The following is a 21,583-nucleotide window of genomic DNA, read 5'->3' as shown; positions in this document are numbered from 1 at the left end:
CTGAAATTCAAATTTAACTGGAAATCCTTTATTTTATCTAGCAACCTTATAAATTCAGCCACAAATGAAAGGAATCCAGCTCAAGGTAGCTTAGACCAATGAAGAGGAATTTAACGGGGTCTCCTGGTCAGTGGGGCATGGTGTTCAAGCATCATCAGAAGTTTCACTTTTGTTCATCTACGCTGTTCTCTGTGTGAGCCTCGTTACCTCGGCTGGTCTCATTTCGCCAGGCACTTTGAGCTCACGTCTTCCTAGATTTGCCGTCACAAAGGAAAAAGAAAGAAAGCCTGTCTTAATTAGCTTCCATCGCACAATCCTAGACAAGTTCTGGGTTCACTGCCCAGGCCCAGGTCATCTATGTACCCCTCAGAGCAGTGGCTGCTGAGAGGAAAATGTGGTGTCAGATTATAAAGTGTTTCCATACACAGACCACACATTCTGACCATGGAGGTATAATAACTGTGGCACCATTTCAGATCACGTATCTGAAAAGGAAAGTGGAAGCCATTTCTCCAAAGTGGGGAGGAAGATATTTCCCGAAGAAAGAAGAGATTCAGAAGAGATAAAATATCATTAGAAATCTAAACAAAAGGATTTTTATTCTAGCATCCTTACACAGACTTATTTCCCCTCATTTTGATTGACAGCTTCAAGGAAGCCTGGGTAATCCATTCCACGGTAACAAGTATGTAGGTGCATGCTCCATTGGTTGTAAGTTTTCATTAAAAACCATGAATTAATTTTGGAATAGTTTCATACAACTTTAGGGTCAACACTTGTCTCCAGTGAGGGCTCCCATACTTTTGCTTTGAGAGAGACATTCCACATGAAATAAGGGAGGGTGGAGTGGGCCATGCTTCCTAGTTTAGCAAGGCTTGTGTGCAGCAATTTTTTCAAAGCCTGCATAGCTGGTACTTGATAATTCTGCAAATAAGTCCAGGAAAATACATGCAAATCTAAGTGACCAGTTCATAATTTCATCTCCTGAGGAAGCTAGCCAAGCATTTTAGAAAGTAATGCATGCATAACCCTGGATCTAAATTGAAACTGAGCATGTTTTAAACAAGTCCAGTGGAAAGGAATTAACAGTAGAACTAAAAACACCATATGCTTATAACAGGAAAAGTCGCTCAGAGCAATATGCTATAACGATATAATTGAGTAGAGATCCAATTGCATCAGGACAAAAGCTAAGACAGTGAGTAAGTTAAGCCTGGTAACTTATGTCGCCGAGTTAAATTTGTTGTTTCAAAAGCAAGGAGACTCGTGTTGTCTTTCTTTTATATTATGGAAGAAAACTATCTCTGGCTGGACTTCTGCTTCTGGTAAAGATGAACTAGGCAATTTGGACTGATGAGAACCATCAAAGCTGGTTATATATTCTCTTTAAAGGTATAAGATTGCTAGTAGGACTCGGAAAAATGACTAGGTCATGACACAGAACAGGACAGAGATCCAATGAGAATGAGTCTAAGATTGGAGGTCACTTTTACCCTGGAGAGAATGAGGGATCATCAGTGATTCTGCTCATCCTGGGAGAAGAGAGAATCAGAGATAAGAGTAGAAGGAGCCTAGATGAAAACTCTCATTTACACAGAGGGACGGAAGAGTTACAGTTTAGGAAAAAGAATGAAGTGGAAGTGGACCTCATAGAGACGGCCGCTCAGCTTTGAATGGTCTCAATCAGCAAATTGGATGAAGAGAATTCCAGACGGCCCATGTCTCCGGTACGTGGCAAAAACAACTGCAAATCATATCTGGAGGAAGATACATCATCCTAGGCTTTGTGTTATTTCTACCAACAGTTTGGACAGTATAATTTACAGCACACAATAAAATATCAGCAGCTTATGAAACAATAAAGGAAAACCAGAAGAAACTCCAGACATTACACAAAGCCTCTTAAGGCCTTGAGATATTGGAGCTATCAAACATAGAATTTAAAATAAATGTGTTTACTATGCTCCAGGAGATAGGAAGGATAGCTCAGAGGTCAAGGAAAAAAATCAAAAAGAACATTTCAAAAGTATCTGGAACTGAGTTATAATAAAAAGTATGATATCTTAAAACTTTTGGAACACAGCTAAAGCCATGCTTAAAGGAAAATTTATAGCCTTAAATGCACATCTTAGTAAATAAGGGTGGCTGAAAAGTAATAATCTTAAAATGCATTTCAGGTCAGAAAGAGAATAACTAAACTCAAAGGAAGTACAAAAAATGAAATAATACATATAAAGCAAAAATGGAAGAAAAAGAAAATAAATATACAATGGAGAGAATCAACAAAGTAAAAGTTGGGTACTGAGGGAAAAAAATTAATAAAATTGCTGTAGTTGTGGTGAGTTTGATTAAAAAAATACATGAGAAGGAACCAATAACTTGTCAGGGCCCTCATTACTAAGCCTATGATATTCAAAGATAAAAAGATATTTTGAGGAAATGTAGAGAATTAAATCTGAAAATTTAAATGATCTAGGCAAGTTCCTAGAAAATTATTATTTAGCAAAAGGAATGTAAAATAAATATAAAAGTTGAACACCATTCCTTTTAGAAACAAATTGAATCAATGATTTAAAATTCTTGCCTCAAGAAAAACTTCAGGGAATTTTGCCAGCAAATTTCACGAAGCTTTAAAAAAAAAAAAATTTGAAAAATCTCAAACAAAATGTTCCAGACAGCAAACAAAGAGAGAATGATTTTCTGAGGTCAGCATAACCTTGATATCAAAATCTGAAACATGGAGAGAATAGATATTTAGTGTCAAATGTTATTCATTAATATAGATTTTTAAATCATTAAATAAAAATTAAAATTGGCAAATCCAATGGTCAACTTGGAGCTATTGCAAGAGAATGCAAAGTTAGTGTAGCATTTGAAATATAAAATTATTATTTACTGCAGTAGCAGAATAAATTTTTTTAAAATGATAGGAGTATTTTGATAAATAGAAACAACGAATTTGTTAAAGATCAATATGTTTCATATATTTTTTTAAAAACATGAGCATGATATCAATAGAATAAATGTTTTTACTCTGCTAGGGAGTATTTGTCAGGACTTACACATAAAATCATATTTAATAGTGAAATATTCCAAGTTATTCTTTCAAGGTTACTATAGCAATAAAAATATACTTCCTATGTGTACTAGTCCATGAAAGAAACAAGAAAATTAAATCAAATTCCTAAGGGTTGGATATGAGTAAATAAAGCTGCAATTATTACAGATGACATTATTTTTATGTACAAAATTCAGAATAATCAACAAACACATCTTTAGACTCAACAGTGAGTTTGGCAAGGTTGTTCAACACAAACCAATCAATACAAACTATTTTCATTGCTATCTGCTACAAAAGTAATAAAATTAGCTCATGTCCTGGGTCTATCATATATAAAGAGCTTCTATAAATCAATAAGAAGAAAAACAACCAAATAGAAAAATGGACATGAGATTTGGGAAGGCACTTCATAAAAGACTATATCCAAACGATCAATAAATATACAAAAGAATGCTCAACATTATTAATTATGACAGAAACAAAATAAAAACTATAAGGTGATATCACTAAATATCCGCCAGAATGTCTAAAATTAAAAAACAAACAAACAAACAAACAAACAAAAAAACCCAAAACCCCAAAAACAAAACAAAAAAATACACAAAAAAACTACTAAGTGAAGCTATATAAACACTCATATACTGCTTCCAGGAGTGCAAATTGGTCACAACCACTTTGACGAATTGTTTAACTTTTTTTTTTTTCTCTAACATTGAAGATATGCATATTCAAACATGCACCAAGAGACGGGTACAGGAAAGTTCATAGACACATCATTTTTAATAGATCTAAACCCAAAGCAACCCACATGATAGGATAGGAAACAGTTTATGATTACGCAACGCTGGAATATACAAGCCAATTAATGAACTGCAATTATACACAAAAACCCGATGACTCTCCCAAGCATGATGTAACTCATGGAGCTAGAAACAGAATAATACAAAGTGTATGTAAAGTTGAAAAACAGGCACAACTCAACTATCATATTTAGAGATGTATATGTAGGTTTTGAGTATAGATGGAGAATAGAGAAATAATTCCTTTAAAAGTCACGAGAGTAGTGATGTTTGGGGTAAGGAGTTTGCTGGGGGCGGGGTTTCTGGGAGCACCCTAATTGTTGAAGCAGGGGCTGATTACCTATGCGTGTGTTTATAACAATTCACTGAGCTCTGTCGCGTGTGGCATGGATACATTTTTGCACGTGCATTTTCTATCCACAGTAATGAAAGCTTTAAAATAAGGATAAATAGCTCTCAGGCCACTTGATGCTTTGAAACTACACATCAGGTTGCCTAAGATCACAGAACAGGTCCCCCCTACAGCCCTCTCTTCCACCCCTGTTTTTTTGGAGAACAAGAGGGTTCTTCCTCTTTGATCTCTCAGAAAGCTGATAGCATCAAGTCCCTCCTCTCTTCTCTTCTTGAAATTTTCCTTAGTTATCTAATGTTCTACGAACACAGGGTGCCACTTAGAAATGCCCTTTTTCCTTGTAGGAGATGCCAAGCTATGAGGGTTAGTGAGTCACACTGTGGTTAAGGTGCTTACGCTTCTTTCACCATGTAATTGATCCACCCCACTACAGATGGAAAAGAACCAAGCTGACGTGAAGTCCCAATTATCAGGGATTATCCCTTAAGGCGAAAAGATGCCCAACACACTTTCTAAAACACAGAAAACTGTATTTTCAAGGTCACAGGTAGGCTGTGGTTCCTTTTGTTTGACCTTGGGCCAGTATAATACACACATTGTCTCATGTATTTCTTCTACACACTGGAATATGGAGAAAGGCCAGTTCAGAGGATAGGCACCCAACTCTATACCTCTGGTCCACGGCCACGCAAACTCTGAATAAGCAAAAGACACACCTGAGGGAAGGGTTATATACCTGATACCTTTTAAAATATTAGCAATGTCACCGGGTAATGACGTGACGGGTTCTACGGGATTTGGAATCTTAAAATTTTGAGAAAGATGTGAGAACATGTGTTCTATGGTAATATATGTATAAATAGCCATATGAACCATCATGAAAAAAGGTCAGACTTCAGAAGATATGGGTTCAGATTCTCCTTGCCTCCTACTGCGATGTGATCCAGGACCGTTTTCTCTGTGGGCCTTAATTCCTCACCACTACCCTGAGGTGGGGGGCCTTCTATGAAATAATGCAAGTTTATGTGTCTAGCTGCTGCTTTGGGGTGTGGGGTACATAGTAGGTGCTCAGTAAATTCTGGCTGAGTCTATACAACAAAGTCCCTAACCAACACATTTGAAAATATTTTAAAGGGAAGATACAATATTTGAAAACGTATCTTAAGAGACGACTGATGCCTGCGTTGATGGATTTTATTTTCCTTTGCACAAAACGCCAAAGGAGGAACATTAGAAATAGAATGCACGTGGCCGCAGCACAGAGACCATTCCTCACAAGTCCCTTTGAGTCTTTTCCTTTCCCTGACTCGTGATGGATGCCAGTGTTCCACAGGGTTCAAGACACAGCCCTCTCCTCCGCCAATGATATTATCGCTCTCTGGTCACTCTTACTGACCCTCCCTGCTAGAGGCACCTTCTCTTGGTCACATCCCAATCCACATCTCCAGCTCCACTGCCCCTGCTGAGCTCCAGATTCTGGAAGTCACAAAGCAGATGCCTCCTGCACTGGGTCTGCCGTTCTTTCTTTTTGAGAGGAATATTTTAACAGAGTTGAGAATACTTAACTGCGGAGTCTTGACAGCACACTTCAGCCTGTGCTATGTATATCCCAGAAGCCAGTCAACCAGAGGTCATCTGGAAGTCTCCTCCGGGTTCCTCCGGTGCTTTGAGGAATGGAGTTCAGCTTGAGTTATGATTGGTTCTGAGCCTCGGGCACTCAGTGTGTAGCTGTCTGTATAGACATCTATTTTAGTTCAACACTTACTGCTATGACAGCCTCACGTGCTTGCAGTGGGACTGGTGCTGGAATAATAACCCTGTCAAACACAAATTTGGATTCACTTAATTGTTTAGAAAGTTAGTTTTCCATCAGAGAGGAGGATATCACTGACTTTCATTGCAAGTCTAATTAAGTACGTGGTATCCTGGCTTCGTGAAGACTTAATTCACGTCACACAGATTTGTACTCCAGTCTCTCACAATAATTTCCATCCCAATAATTGGTGTTTCCCTGGAAAGGAGCGATGGGAAAAAATGTTCATCACTTCTGCCCCAGTCACTCATTTATTTAACAATATTTCTGAGGCTCCAGGCAGTAGGCTAGTCACTGAGAATCTCAAAATAAATGAAACACTCAACTGACGACAAAAATTCAGTCTAGTGGAGTGGACTGGGGCAGAGAGAAGAGAAGGAGGAGATTCTGCACGTTACAAAGAAATGACCTGGTCTGTAGTAAAGATACTTATTACCCTCATCCAAGTCTTTTGAAAAACTATACTGCATGTTTCTATTTTTCCCGTCACTCTTCACGTCTCAGCAATTCTTGTTTGGCCCCCAAACCCCCCTAAAAATGCTACAACCAAGTCCACCAATGAGTTATTTACTTCTAAAATGATACGGCTGTTTACTAGCTCTCAATTTTACTGACTTCCTTGAAATGTATGACCTCTGACCCCCTCTCTTCGTTGAAATGCTCTTTTTCTTTGGTTTCTGTGGTAATGAGTTCCCCTGTTTTCCTTTACCTCCCTGGTCAGTTCTCCTTAGTCTTGTACTCAAATGAAAATTGTTACATTTCCTCCGTGTACCAGTATCGGCCCTTTTCCCATCCTGTATGCTACACACGCGTCCTGAGTAGTCTTGTCTATCAACTGCCAACTTTAGGGGCTGTTGCTCCCAAATACTCATCTCCAGTCTGGAAGTCTTTCTGAAGGTGAACTCAGCAGAGAAATAGCCATCTCTTAAATATCTCAAATGAATATTTGACAGGCAACGTAAACTCAACGCCAAAACTAAACTCAGTATTTTCTTCCCACAAGTGGTATTTTCTACTGCGTTCACTCTCTCAGCCAAAGAGATCACCACCTTCCAGGTTGTCCGGACAGAAACCTGTGTGTCACCTTTTTGTTTACTTCTCTCTCTCATACCCAAATACTCAACAATCTCTGTTGATTTTATCTTCCAATAATTTCTGACTCTCTCTGCTTTTCTCCATTCCCCTAAGTGTTCCCTGCATTCAGATCTCTATTTATCACTACCTGTAAATCCCAGCTTCCATTGCCCTTATAATAAAATGTAAATTTTTAACATAATCCTTTATGATCTGACCTCTGCTTAATTGTCCAGTCCATTTTTAATCAATTCTTGGTATTGAATTCTATGCATAAACCAATTGATTCTATTTGAAGTTCTTCCCCGCCGCCCCCAATATGTTCTTTCACTTCTGAAAAGAGAAAGCGTCGTACATCCACTTTTGTCTACTAAGAAGGCTCTTCCCGCCTTCTTTCTATTCCTACTCACTGGGACTGGACTGTCTCTGTGAACTCTGGAAGGTCATGTCCTTAACCCGACAAGAAAGATGCCCCTTTTACGTGCCCCGATCAGATCTTGAACTTACCACGATGGATGGTTTATTATAACTGCCCATGACTTTTCTCTCTGGAGTGCTTCAACTTATATCGGTCCTGATTGTATTTCATGTGCTCTGACATGTGCCTAGAACTTTAAAAACTTGTGTTGCATATCGAATGAATCACAGTGTATCCAAAATATTGCAGGCAGCACAGGGGATGGAGGAGAGCATGCAGCCTTGGGAATGGGGAAAGCTTTCGTAATGGAAATGACGTTGGAACTGAGCCTGGAAAGAACGGGGAGACCAATACAAAATTACGCGTCTCTCATAGAACAGATACCCCGGTTACATGTATCCTCGTAAGGTAATAACGTAAAAGGCAGCTGAGCTGAGCATTCTGACCACCTTTCGGATTTAAATGATCTTCTTCCCTAGCATGATATTCAAATGTGATGTTAGTCAGCATTAGCCACCCATGAAACACATTGATTCTCACTAGAGGAGAAGGTGATCTCATCGTAAGGGATGCTCACTCTTTAGACCAATACTTCGTTAGTCGCCAAAGTCAGATGCAAATCAGAGATTAAATTAGTATTATTTCAGCTTGTCCATTTAATCAGCAGAGGTCAGAGAACAAAGAAGGGCTGGCGAGGCCGTGAGGTTCATGACAGGATTATTGTACCATAGCTGCTCAATCACGTGGACACGTCTCCTCCAGTTCTTGTGTTATAAAACTGGTGGGCCGGGGGCTGCCTTTGGATTACAGCCCCTTGAAGTGATAAACATGCTGTTTCCCGGAGATTTGCCCCAGGAGATAAACATTTCTGATGGGTTTTTCTGACAAAGCCAAGAAAGCTAATAATTGCCATGTCAGGCAAAGGGAAAAAAAAAAAAAAGTGAAAACTAATTCAGTGTGATCCCCTTATGAGAGGGAAAAAGAGCAAAGATGATTTGTCAGAGCCCTTTGAGGATCTTTTGAATAAGCAGTTCCTCCAGGTTATAAATAATGACAACAGACAGTAATTTGCATGGATTAGGGTTGTTAACATTTATCAATTTCTGCGTTTTAAAATACTCCCAAATTCTTGATTACGAGGGTCTCTTTGTAGTGAAGGATTGATAGTGGGAGTAAAAGAATCTGATGAATTTAAAACTCAGATGAGAGAAAGCAAAGCAGTCCAGATCTAAACGGAGATACCATTAGTAGTTCTCATAAATCAAACCATGTTTATAGTAAGGATACAGTTGAATTACCATCTGGACTTTTTAACCTTGACATTTATTTCCGAATCATTCCCTAATATTGGAAGTAAACTTAACCCTTCCTTTCATCTCCACGGTTTGCCTGGATGCCAGTTCTGAGAGAAATGATCTGATTTTTGATGAGGACAGAATGTCATGTGTGGCATGAGGGTTTGAAGAACCAGAGAAATTCTTGCGTAATATTAAGCTATAAAAGAAAGAAAACATACTTAGTTTTAAAACCACATCAGCTGAGAAGAATTTAAAGTGAAGTCAGTGAGTGGGGAGCAAGGAGAAATCTGTATTCCAACTGCTTAGGTTTGGGGCACATAGATGAGACTCGAGTATATACTTAAATTGATTTCCAAAGGAAAAAATAAATAAATCTGGGCAGCCATGGACGAGATTGACTACAAAGATAGAGAAATCCACACGGATTCCCTAAAGCTCTGATTCAATGGCTAAATAATTGTAATCAAGTCGCTTATATGTAGAACCTTTATGGGCTCTTATTTTTCTTTTTAGTTTTCTATGGACAGTGTTTACAATAACAAAAAGAAAAAGCCAAAATTCACATACAAGAGTCCCCTTTTCTTTTTAATTTCTGGATTTTAAGACTTTGCAAGGCAAGACTAAATGAGCTGCTTCAGCAATTAGTAGCGCGTTGAGCATACATCAGGAGGCTCAAATAGGAAAAGGAAGGACTCGGGGTGGGTATGGGAGCTGCAATTGTGGGAGGGTGGGGGCTGTATTGGAGAGGATGATTGCCCTGAACCTGAAAAGACACAAGGATCGCCAGTCCTGTTCGAAACCAACTTGAAACCACATTATAGAAAAGCAACTCTTCAATGACCGAGAAGGAAATTATTAACCTTAATAATAAATAGTCATTGCTTTAAGGGAAAAGGTGTTTATGAGTATTTTATGGAAAACACAAAGCCATTAGAACATAAAGGCAGGAGAATACAGACTTGGGAAACAGAAAATCCTAAGTTCAAATTTCAGCTGTCACTCAACTAGTAGAAAGAAGTTGGACAAGTTTCTTAAATTTCTCTTGTGTCAAAATTTTTCTCACCCATAAAATGAAGACACGGCCTGGCAGTTGTCACATAAAGAAGCCTCGCTAGAGAATTGCTTAATACATGGGAGGGGATAGTTATCATTGCCTACATAAATAAAACATTTTTAAAATGTGTCCTTTAGTGCATTATGGGAACATGGCTGGGTAGACTTTTACCAAACTGAAAAGGGATATGTCTTCAACTAGAGCCGGAGCAGTGTGTCTAAAATTCCTATGTGAGGTGCTTAAACAAGCCCCAGAAAAATGAAGAAATGATGGACCAGGCAACACATGGTTTCAGACACGAAGTCAGAATGGCCTGCAGTCTAAAGAGAAGGTTCTAATATACATTTGAAAGACTTTCCACCCAGTATGTGCGGTGTTCCAGGGCGGTAAGCAGTTTTATTGATGGTTAATAATTCTCCTCATCAACCCCAAGGGTAGGGGATAGGTAGGGATTTCACACAACAAAGCACAGAACTTTTCCATTTACTTGACTGTACAACTGGGGAGATTATTGAGGAGAAAAATGATTTTTTTTTCCTTCTCTCCCTTTGCATGTTAACACCAGAACGGGTCCCATATTGGATTTAGAACATCCTATTTTCTCCACAAAAATAATTTGAGTCACTTAAGGTGCTAGGGTCGAAATAAGCACGTCACTCCTACCAAGGTGGCGTTCCTACTAAGGTATTTAGGTCTGGATAATATTTGTGCAAGATAACTGGTCCATTTGTAAACGATTGGTTGGAAAACAATCTGAAATTAATGTAGAATGATGTGTCTAATTCATCTCTGACTGGAGTCAAAGTTTAGCAGAGAAAGACAATCGTTTCAGACCTAGAATATGTGAAATCAGCCTATCCTAGTCAGCTGTGAGATAGCTCTGATCTCGTGGTTTACATGTTTCTCAGAAGTTCAGCATTTCTAGTGCCAAAAGAACCAAAATGTGCACTTTTTAGAAAAATGCACTGCTGTCGCTGGTGATCTCTCTCTCTCATCTTCAAATTTTAAAAGGAAAGTAATTTATGGGCTAGGACCTGTGTCTTCTGAATTTATATGTCAACTGGATGACTTGTCACTTCCAATTGCATTCTGTCAGCGCCACTGATAATAATGGCGAAAATGTACATGGCAAGAAATTTGGTCCAAAGGAGAAACTACCTCTTAAAGATATTTAATTGAGGAATAGTGCGTTTAATCAGCTTCATTTTGTTTTTAAGTTTCTGTTTCCTTTTCCTCACAAATTAAAAAAAAAAAAATTGGCTGAGAAACTTGGCTCACGAGATCGTGTAGGGAGCTTATACTCCTTGGAACTCACCACAGACTGATCAGGGAATCTCTTTTGTCTGAGGACTTTCTTTAGAAAAGAAGAATTAATGTCCTAGCTGCTTTCAAAGGTTGCCTCGATAAGTTTTTTTGTGTCATTGTATCTTCCATTTTTGAGTTGAAGGTTTTTCACCCAGCCCTTATTATAGATGACCTAACATTTTGCTCCGGGGCTCATGCCAGAATCCTTTTCCTTTAGTTCCTGGCAAAGCTGCTGCCATTTCCTCTCTCTCTCCTTCCTGAATTTACCTAAACCGACGTTCCAGGCTTTTGTTGAAATGCTTTTCTCCCTTCCGCTCTTGTGTGCCCCGTGTCATATTATCTGCAAAAGGTTGCAACCAACTTCCCTTCACTGTGGACGCAGGAACGGGAAATGAAGAGCAGAAAAGTTAGTGATCTGATTCTCGAGGTTAAGGGTGTGGGGAGGGTGAATGAACATTTTTCAATAGCTTTCACTGCAGTGTGTGCTTTCCTTTGTTGACCACCCCTTGCTATTGTGTTGCGAAGGCTTTTAATAACCGCCAGCAGAACTGACTAAATGGCAATACCAAGATGAAAAGGACTTGGTAAAAAAAAATTATATGTGCACAGATGCCTGGATATATACATAGAAAATACCCAGCTCCTTCTAGAGGATATAGTGTGCCTGGGACTTTTCTCATCTATTGCAGATAATAGCCACTTTTATTATATTTAATCCATAGTAGTTCATGAAAATGAGTATGACTTTTACAAATTTCCAAGGGGTACAACTGAACACAGAGACTTAGGGAGAAGTGGTGTGACCTTAGATCACACAGTGAGTGGCAGAGCCACTGTTCAAAACATGATGTCTGTCCCTTGGCAAATAAATAATGCTGCCATGAACATAGGGGTGATAACTGCATGGTGATAGATGGTGACTAGACAGTGTGGGGATCACACCATGAGGTAAATAAATGTTAAATCACTATATTTCACACCTGAAACTGATATCATATTGAATGCCAACTGTACTTAAATTAAAAACAAAAATGTACATCTGCCCATCCCTGTTCTTTTCTACCTCCCTTGCTGCTGTAATGTATAAGCACACACGCTCCTGACGTGCAAATCAAAACTTTCGGTCTAGGACAACTTTTCCCCCTCAAAAGGGCAGTGAGATTATCTTCTGCATTTAAATTATTCTCTTCGGGTGCAGCAGGCTAATTAATGGTGGCGTACTTCCGTTGTTGCAACCCAGAGATACTTGCACAACGGCTCTCAAGGTGCTCTCAGATCTTTCACTGTCAACCCCTGTCTCTTCCAGACCTTAATTTCCATAATTAGACTCCTCAGCTCAGCCATCTCTGCAGGGCTGATGGTAGCCCTGTGGCTCTTCCCTCCGGTTTATGGTGATTAGAAATGGGGCCTCAGAGTCACATAGCAGTCAGACCCATGAACAGGGCTTGGGATTCAGAGGGCAATGCCCAGTAAGGTACGGCCACAAGGCAGGCTTAACACAGCAGCTGAGCCAGTGAGCTTGAACGTCCCAAGACAACTGAGAGGATGCTTTGGAAAGTACGGGGATAGCTTTCCGAATCACAAATGCCTTTGATTTGTTATTATTACTCCTTAAGTGTCAGAACTAATGGAGTAACACATCAAAGGTAGTCTTTGCCTTCAGGAGGGAGGGCTCTGGAAACATGAGTGGCGGAGAGAAAGAAATTAGACCCTGCAAAGAGGTAGCACCACCAACCCCAGTGCTTGCTCCAGGTCAGAAGAAGCAATCCTTCACTCTGAGCATCCCCTGTGACCCAGCCCTAGCACTGAGGCTAGAGTCAAAGGAAAACACAGAAAAGTAAAAGAGAGAGCAGAAAGAAAACGGAGTATACAGAAATCAGCAAAATGGAGACGTCAGTGAGGACACAGAGACGTCATCTTCTGTGTTTATTTTAAATTCAATTCGAGGGCACAGAGTGAAAATAGTTCACAGAGGAAAATAATGAGGCAGCTCGAGGTGAAGTGGGTACCTGGGAAGAACATCCAGACCTGCTGGCTTCCTTCCGGTCCAGCTGCTCCTCACCCGGAGCTGGGGCCATGCCCAAGACCACCGAAGGCCCACGGGGCATCCAAACACAGCAAAACTAAACCAAACTCTCCAACTTTTCTGCAGCCCCTAAGGGGTTCAAAGCAACCTAAGGGGCATTTCAGAGACATTCACCCGATCAGTGCCTAACGGCCATATTTTCACATCAAAGAACATCACAGAAGACATATTGATCCAAGCTGGGGTTTCTTATAAGGAGTGGAAGAGGAAAGTGTTTACAGTGGGTGTATACCTGAAATATTTAAGAATGCATTGCTCTCCCCAGCTGCATTATAAGGGTGGCCGAGAGCTGACCATCGTCAACCTCATTTTAATCTTCTACCCTTCCCCAGCTTTTTATGTTATATCCTTAGCTGTCTTTCTTACTGAAAAACAAAACCAAAAAACAAAAACAAAGAGTTTCTTCTATTTTAGAGGCAACATACACCTACTTTAGAACTTTTGGAAAATACATATATTGAGAATTATAAAACAAAAAAGGGGGGTGGCCGGTTAGCTCAGTTAGTTAGAGCATGGTGCTACGTAATAACACCAAGGTTGCTGTTTCGACCCCCGCATGGGCCACTGTGAGTGGCGCCCTCCTTAAAAAAATAAAAATAAAATGTAATGTCTGAAAAATATAAAATAAAATTAAAAAAAAAAAAAGCCACCGACAATGCACACATACCCGTACCTTGGAGTGTCTCCGTGGTGTGTGGGGTGAACAAAAAGCACTGGAACTGGGTTTGGACACGCTCAGGTCTAATCCCAACTCCGCCCCTCCCAATGGGTGGCTCTGTAGAATTACTTAGTGCCTCATGCCGCATTCACCTCCATCACAAAATAGAGTTATTATTCTACCTCTAGGGTAGAATTGCCTGAGAATGACAGAAGGTGTGCGTCTAGTGCCTGGTATGTCAGCACTCGGCAGGCTTTTCCGAGTACACATTGTTAGGCCAATGATAATTTAATAATCTGTGTATTAAAGTATCCCATCTTTCTCCATGTAGTAAAGCCTTTTTGTCACTCAGGAAAAAAAAAAGTAAATTGATTTAAATGGATCCTAAGAAGGCTTATTGATACAAGTATTCCTAGACATTTTACGATTTTAATTTGTAGCAAACAGCAGATTTCTTTATATTACAGTGTACGATATTGCTATTCAATAAATAGGTAAATGCTCATTTCATTTTGTTGACTTGACAACTGGCCATTTTAGAGAACTGTCTTATTAATTCCAGCAAGGTTTTTCTTTCCAGTTAATTCACTTAGATTTTCCATCTAGACAGTTATTACAAATGGTAATAATTATGTTTTTTTAGTTCATACTTATTTTTTTCTTGTCATGTTGCATTTGTTAGCATTTTAAAGACAATTCACATAGTAACAGTAATAGTTGGAATTACTCTACTTTAATGGAATGTCTCTAGTGCTTTGCAGCTACACACAATATTGGCTACTTATTTATCAAAATATATTATCATACTCATACAAAAGAAATATCAATGAACATATTTTTTATAAGTTTTATTCCAAACGTATGTTGAAATCTATCGATTGCCTTTTGGCAGATTTTGAGATGAGTAGATGTTTCCTCCTTGATATATTGATGATATAGCATATTAATTGATTTCTTTACACGGAATGATCTTCATATCCATGGAATACACCTTATTTTATCATGGACTATTAGTGGCTACTAATAAGCTACTGACCTGGTATTGGTTAATTATCTAACATCGATTTCCATCTAGTGTGAGAGAAATTTGTCTGCTGTGAGGAGCCATAAATATACAAATATATTGACACTAACTGACCCTTCTCTAGCTTAGCAGGGCAGGCGACGTTGGGCAACGGACATGGAGTGAAAGGTGACGTGCGGGGAAATAAGGAAACGTAAATAACAGTTGCTTGAATACTTAAGAGCGGTTCTTCCTAAATGTTTCAGCCATAAGCATGCTTTCTTCTTTTCCACTATAGGTACCTTATAAAACTAACCTTGTCACACGCACTTGAAACCTGTCTGTAGGACCCACTGTCCACATATAGAAGTGTCTAAGCCTCCTCATGCCCTGCATGAGGCGCCAAACACAGCACCCCTGTCTGCCTCTTCAGATCCATCTCTTACCAACCACTTCCTCAAACTTCATGCCCAGAGATCTCCAAACACATCAGTCTTTACCGCCTCTTGCCCTTACAAAGATGATCTTACTTTCCTGGGAAGTCCTTTACTATCTCCCTCAAAGGTTCTCTCCTCGGTTTCCTTTTATGATTCAGCCGAAGCATCTCACCTGCCAAGATCACCTTCCTTTCTGTTTACCCCCCGACGACCAGTTGTAAAGGGCAATGGCAGAGCATAGCATGTTGTAGGATGGAGATTATTTTTCCATAGGTCTTTCTTCCTGCCCTTCCTCGTGGTACGCACTGAACTGCATTATCACTTGACGTGTTTTGCCTAGAAACCTATTTTTATAATTTTCCTTTCTATTTAACTAAAAGCTTATACAGGTGCCTATTCGAGCTTAAGATTGGGATGAGATCACATCAAGATAGATTCAGATATACTGAACCATATCATCCATATTAAAAGTAGATCATTTCAACATTTTTTTCTAACTTTACAGAGAAGATATGGCCTCTGTTTGTCTCTTAAAAAATGTTTCGGGAGCTCAAAGACCCCTGTTGATGCCCTTGGGATCTGTGGAACTCCCTCCCCCTGGGACCCTCTGATTTCTAGTTTTCCTCCCAGAATCAACTGACCTCTTGTGAGCTAGAAACCAAACATTAAAAACAAAACAAAACATATGTAGACTTCTTTAATACATGCATCCTTGGTAGGTTCTCAGAAGTGCCGTAACTGTGTTTTTTCAACATACTGAGGCATCTATGATAAGGTTTGTTGTTGTTATTATTGGTCTCAATCAAACACAATTCCAGCTACTCTATCCATGCACCCATTTGGCATCCTGCAAAATTAGTGCAATATCTCATATCACAGTTCTTATTTCATATATATGTAAAAAATCCATGCAATGTTAGAAAAAAGATAGTGGCCAAAATGTCCCTAAAAGAGTGACAGATTTTGAAGGATGGACAGGACTTTAGAGACTGCCTGGTGCAATACCCTCATTTTTCCAATGGCAAAGGTGGCTCCAAGAAGTGAAGTACAACCCATGCAGCTGGTTAGTAGAGACGCTGACAGTGGCCTCAGGCCCCAAGTCCCAGCCCAGGGCTCTGCCTGTTAGATCAATAACCTCCCCCCGACCCCAAACTCGGTCCACGTTAAAAATGAAAATGATGTGGGGACTGAGACAAATCAATTATTTTCTGTTTTATAGGCAAAAGCAAATCGCCTCAATTTTGCTTCAACCGTCTGACTATTTAGGCCCAATAATATCTTCACTTTCACGATGCAGATATTTGCCTCGGGCCCCACTTCCTTTTGTCTGCATTAGGAGTCCACACACCAGATTTTGGGGTCAAGCAACGTGTAGCATTTGCATGGTGAAGCACTGGCTCACATTTTCTCTGGGATCCTGCCTTCTGTTCATGCCATATTTCTTTTGTGTATAAAATCATGGAGCAACACTACAGCTCGCAGTTAAGCTGGCTGACAGAACAGAAATTGAATCAATCCCTGGGAGCAATAGATTCAACCTTGGGAACCTCCAGCACAGTCTGGCAGCTGCTAGCAAGCCTTGCGCTGTACATGCCTCCCAGGGATTTCCCCGGGATGTTGCTTTTCAAGAGAAACATTTATAAAAACTACCCACTGTGCAAATCTAACATCAGTTAGTGGTTTCCATACAACTTGTAGGAGCATTTCCCAATTCTATGAAGAGAAAGCAGTGGCTATGCTGTAAAGAGACCTGCTGAGGGAAATAGGCCCCTGAGCAATCAGGAGGGAAACCCAGGTTTATTGGAGACGGGGCAATGGGGTTCTGATTCTTTCTTTGCCTTCCCCCCTTTCTGTTAGAGAGAAATCAGACTACGGGACAAGATTCCAAGTATGCATAGCATCTTATTTTTCAAGAGTTCAAGAAACAAACAAACAGAAAACCCAAAATGTAGGTGTATAAAAAGCAAGTAAGAAAAAAAAACATGCAAATCAAAATCACAGAACATATCAATATTTTAACGTGTTAATATTTTTTCTTATGGTTTCTCATTTTTGTCATTTATTTGTCAAATTTTTGTCAAAAATTCCCTATTCTAATGTTATGAGATACTCTTCTAAGCTTTCTTTTAAAAATTAAAGTATTCTCTTTTATATTTAAACCAAAAAAATGCAAGTAAGAAAAGATATAAAGAAATTCAAAGCATAAGAAAGACAAATACAGAGATATACTTAAATGTCCTCAAATAGATGCAAAGCAATACACTAACATTAGAACACTTTACATATATTAACTGAAAATAAGTAATTAAAAAGTTAACGGCCAGGGTAAGGGGGGTGGGGGTGGGAGATGAGGGTAAGGGGAATCAAATATATGGTGATGGAAGGAGAACTGACTCCGGGTGGTAAACACACAATGGGATTTATAGATGATGTAATACAGAATTGTACACCTCAAATCTATGTAATTTTACGAACAATTGTCACCCCAATAAATTAAAACAAAAAAAAAGTTAACGGCCACTTTCATTCAAGCAAGAGTGCAGTTAAATCAGAGCCTGCATTCATTGGTTTAAATTGGGATAAATTTGTATCAATACTTTGGAAAGCAAGCTATCAATAAATTGAGAAAAACTCAGGAGTTTTCATACCATTTGATCCAGAAATACACTAATATACAGAGGGTGACAAAAAACATGCATACACATTGCAAGAAAGGAAAAAAAAACTATTAAAATTATAATAATATATACTGATAACAAAAGATGAATAAAAGACATGTTTGACTTCTGCAATTACAAGAGGTGCTCAAAGTGGTTCCCATCAGCGTCCAGACACTTCTGATTATGGCGAACTACTGCCTGAGCAACGTTGACCCAAGTGTCCACTTGTATACATTTTTTTGGCACCCCCGGTATTTTTATCTTCACCAAAAAAGATAAGCTAAGCACAAAGAAATTTTATTTAATTTACTTACAACTTATTATTATTATTATTATTATTATTATTATTATTATTATTAGTTATATAGACTATTTTGTAATTGGAAAATTTAGAGCCTACCTTAATACCCAGCCAAAATAGAACCATTATTTTATCTGATACATTATCATAATTTCAACAAACATTGTAACAGCGTGTTTGCTGTGTGTTGTAAATTGCAAAACACTTTCTCATCTCAAATTTCCCATAGAAGAGACCCCTGAGAAAAGGAGACTATACCTTATTATTTCAATTATACAGATGCAGAAAATTCAGCTCAAAGATTAAGTAACCTGGCCAAGATTACCAAAAGTTAGAGGGGGAATTGGCAGACTCCAGACACTATTATACCCAGGGACATGGAAATAACCCTGGAAAGCACTTATGGATCCAGAAATGTTCATTTTCAATGAAGAATGGGGGAGGGGTAGATCAGGACATCTCAAATGTGGGTTATCCATTTGGAGTGGGGCAAAGGGAATAGATCCACGGGGACCTCGTATGGGTTCCTACCCCAAATAGGCAGACCCAGAAACCAGCAGAGGATGGAGGTGAGATGAGTGGAAAGTGAAACAATAAAGGATCAGGGGATGCTGGAGAGAAGCTAGCTTGCTGACAATTTAAATTGTGGTCCTCTCTGAGTCCATTTGGGTTGCTATAACAAGTTACCACAGACTGGGTGAATTAAACCACAGACATTTATTTCTCACAGGTCTGGAAGCCAGAAGTCCTGTGCTGGCAGATATGATGTGTGGTGAGGGACCACTTCCTGGTTTGCCCTTTGCTTATTCTACTTGGATTGCAGATGTTTGTGTGTGTGTGTGTGTGTGTGCGTGTGTGTGGCAAATTTGGGAAGTCTTTTGGACATTTTAACTTCAAATACTCTCTCTCTCTCCCCTCTTTCTGGGGTCCCCATTATCCATATGTTGGTATGCTTGATACGGCTCCATAAATCTCTGAGGCTCTGTTTTTTCCTTTTATTCTGTTTTCATTTTCTTACTCAGACTGCATAATCTCAACTGACCTGTCTTCATGGTTGCTGATTCTTCCTTCTACCTATCTAATCTCTTGTTGAGCCTCTCTAGTGCATGGTTTATATCAGTTATTGTGCTTTTAACTGTGGGATTTCGACTTGGTTTTTCTTATACTTTCCATCCCTTTATCTGTATTCTTCATTTGGTGATTCTCATTCTTTCCCTGAATTGTCTACATATGTTTTCCTGTAGTTCTTCATACATATGTATGCTAGCTGATTTAAATTCTACGAAGTTTAACATCTGAGTTTCCTCAGAGTCAGCGTCTTTGATTGCTTTTTTTTCCCCCACCCTCTGTGTAGGAGTTATACTTCCCTGTTTTTTTGGGTGTCTTTTTTTAAACCAGGGAGTCTCCCAAGCATTGCTAGAGGCTCTGTGGGGCGTGCCCCCAGTGCTCTGACAGGCAGCGCTCATGGACGGCTTATGCAGAGCCTGAGAGGAGCCTAAGCTGTTACCTCTGACTGGTATCACTGTCAGACAACTGGGCTGTCAAAAATTGTTGATTCTTTTCAGCAAATATGCTGCAGGTTAGGCTACTAAAAATTCCCATGTGTACAGCATGCGAGTTTTACAAAGGACCCTCACATATTATTTTCTTTGTTTCTTTTAAAGTTTTCATTACTGAAATATTTTAAACAGAAAAGTAGAGAAAACAATATATCAGCTACCCTTGTGCCCACTACTCAGATTTAACGGATGTAATAGTTTGCTCTATTGGCTGCAGATTCCTCTTCTATTTTTAAGGAAAGAAATATATTTCTTATCTTTACTTCTCTCCCTCCAAAGTGGTTACTCCTCATTTGAGGTTGACACGTGTTAATGCTAACCATATTTGCATATTTTTGCATATTAATAAATACACAAAATATATGTGTATATATTTATATCATATTGTTTTGTGTGTGCTTTGAGTGGTACCTTATCTTGGTGCATTTCTCTTTGAAACTAGCTTTCCTTTACTTGGCATTATCATTTTGACATTTATCTATCCTGATGCATGTAAATCCACAGTTTAACAGAACGGTATTTCATTGAATAATAAACTGCAGTCTATTCAGTCCCATACTGATGACAGATCAGCATAGAGGTTATGAGTGTGAATTCTGAAGCCACAGTTCCAGGGCTCTAATCCCTATTGGATCGCTCCTATTTGCTTTGTGATTTGGGGGAAATTATTTAATTGTTGTGCCTTGGTTTACTCATATAGCAACAGTACATATCTCATAGGGTCATTCTGAGGATTAAATTACGTAATACAAATGAAGAGCTTAAAAGGGATCTTGGGAAATAGTAAGGCCTTGGCAACAGTTAGCTCTTATTACAAACAGTGCTTCAGGGAGCACCTTCATACATGTCTCATGAAATTCCTGGAATACAGCATATGCAATGCCCAGCTTAAATGAAGGGTACCAATGTGTATGTCCACCAGTATGATATTGTGTCATCAGACAGCCATCCTGGGGAGAAGCTATTGCCACGCATATATTAGGCAAATACTTGGTGTTAGAATATACATTTAGTAAAACCTCCTATAAGTTAATTTTTTTAAGAGAACACATATTTTCACTAAAAAGGGGGGGAAATCGTGTAAACCAAAATTCTAAAAAAATAAACTTGATGACTAAGAGAGAAGCTAATTGACTAATTGTAGGTGGAAACCAGGTAAGTGACATATGTAACGTTAATACACATTCTCCCAAAATCACACCCAGGCTTTCTCCACTATTCTACTTTTTTCTTCCAATTGATCGCGCAATTATTGAATCTTTTCTAAGTGATGTGTATCAGCAGGGTCTTCCCCTGCTTTTGAAGTATTCTTTTATTGAAACAAAACATTTTTCTGAGAAAGGTTTTCTCTGAGCTGAAATTAGCCGGAGCAACTTGTAACACATGGTGTGTTATCCACGGATGTGTGCATGCGTTTAAAAAAAATCTGTGTAGTTGTTTCTACAAATGTATGAATGTAACAGGTGTCCGGGAACACATGTGTTTTTCAGAGCTACTGCTGGTAAAAGAGCCATGTAAGTGATCTCCTTTCAGAATAGTAGCATGGCTAACACAGCTATTCATTTCAATTCACGTTCACCAAAATCAAACAGGAATTTGGCAACTTGACTTAGAAGTTAACCAGAGGTTGGTAGACTCACGGGCTTCTGAAATATAGGAGGGAAAAACATTTGCTATCCAGTCTTTGACATTCTCTGTTCCAAA

Source organism: Rhinolophus ferrumequinum, chromosome 28 (genome assembly GCF_004115265.2).
Source record: "Rhinolophus ferrumequinum isolate MPI-CBG mRhiFer1 chromosome 28, mRhiFer1_v1.p, whole genome shotgun sequence".
In the NCBI taxonomy this organism is placed as follows: domain Eukaryota; kingdom Metazoa; phylum Chordata; class Mammalia; order Chiroptera; family Rhinolophidae; genus Rhinolophus; species Rhinolophus ferrumequinum.
This window is presented reverse-complemented; position numbering follows the sequence as displayed.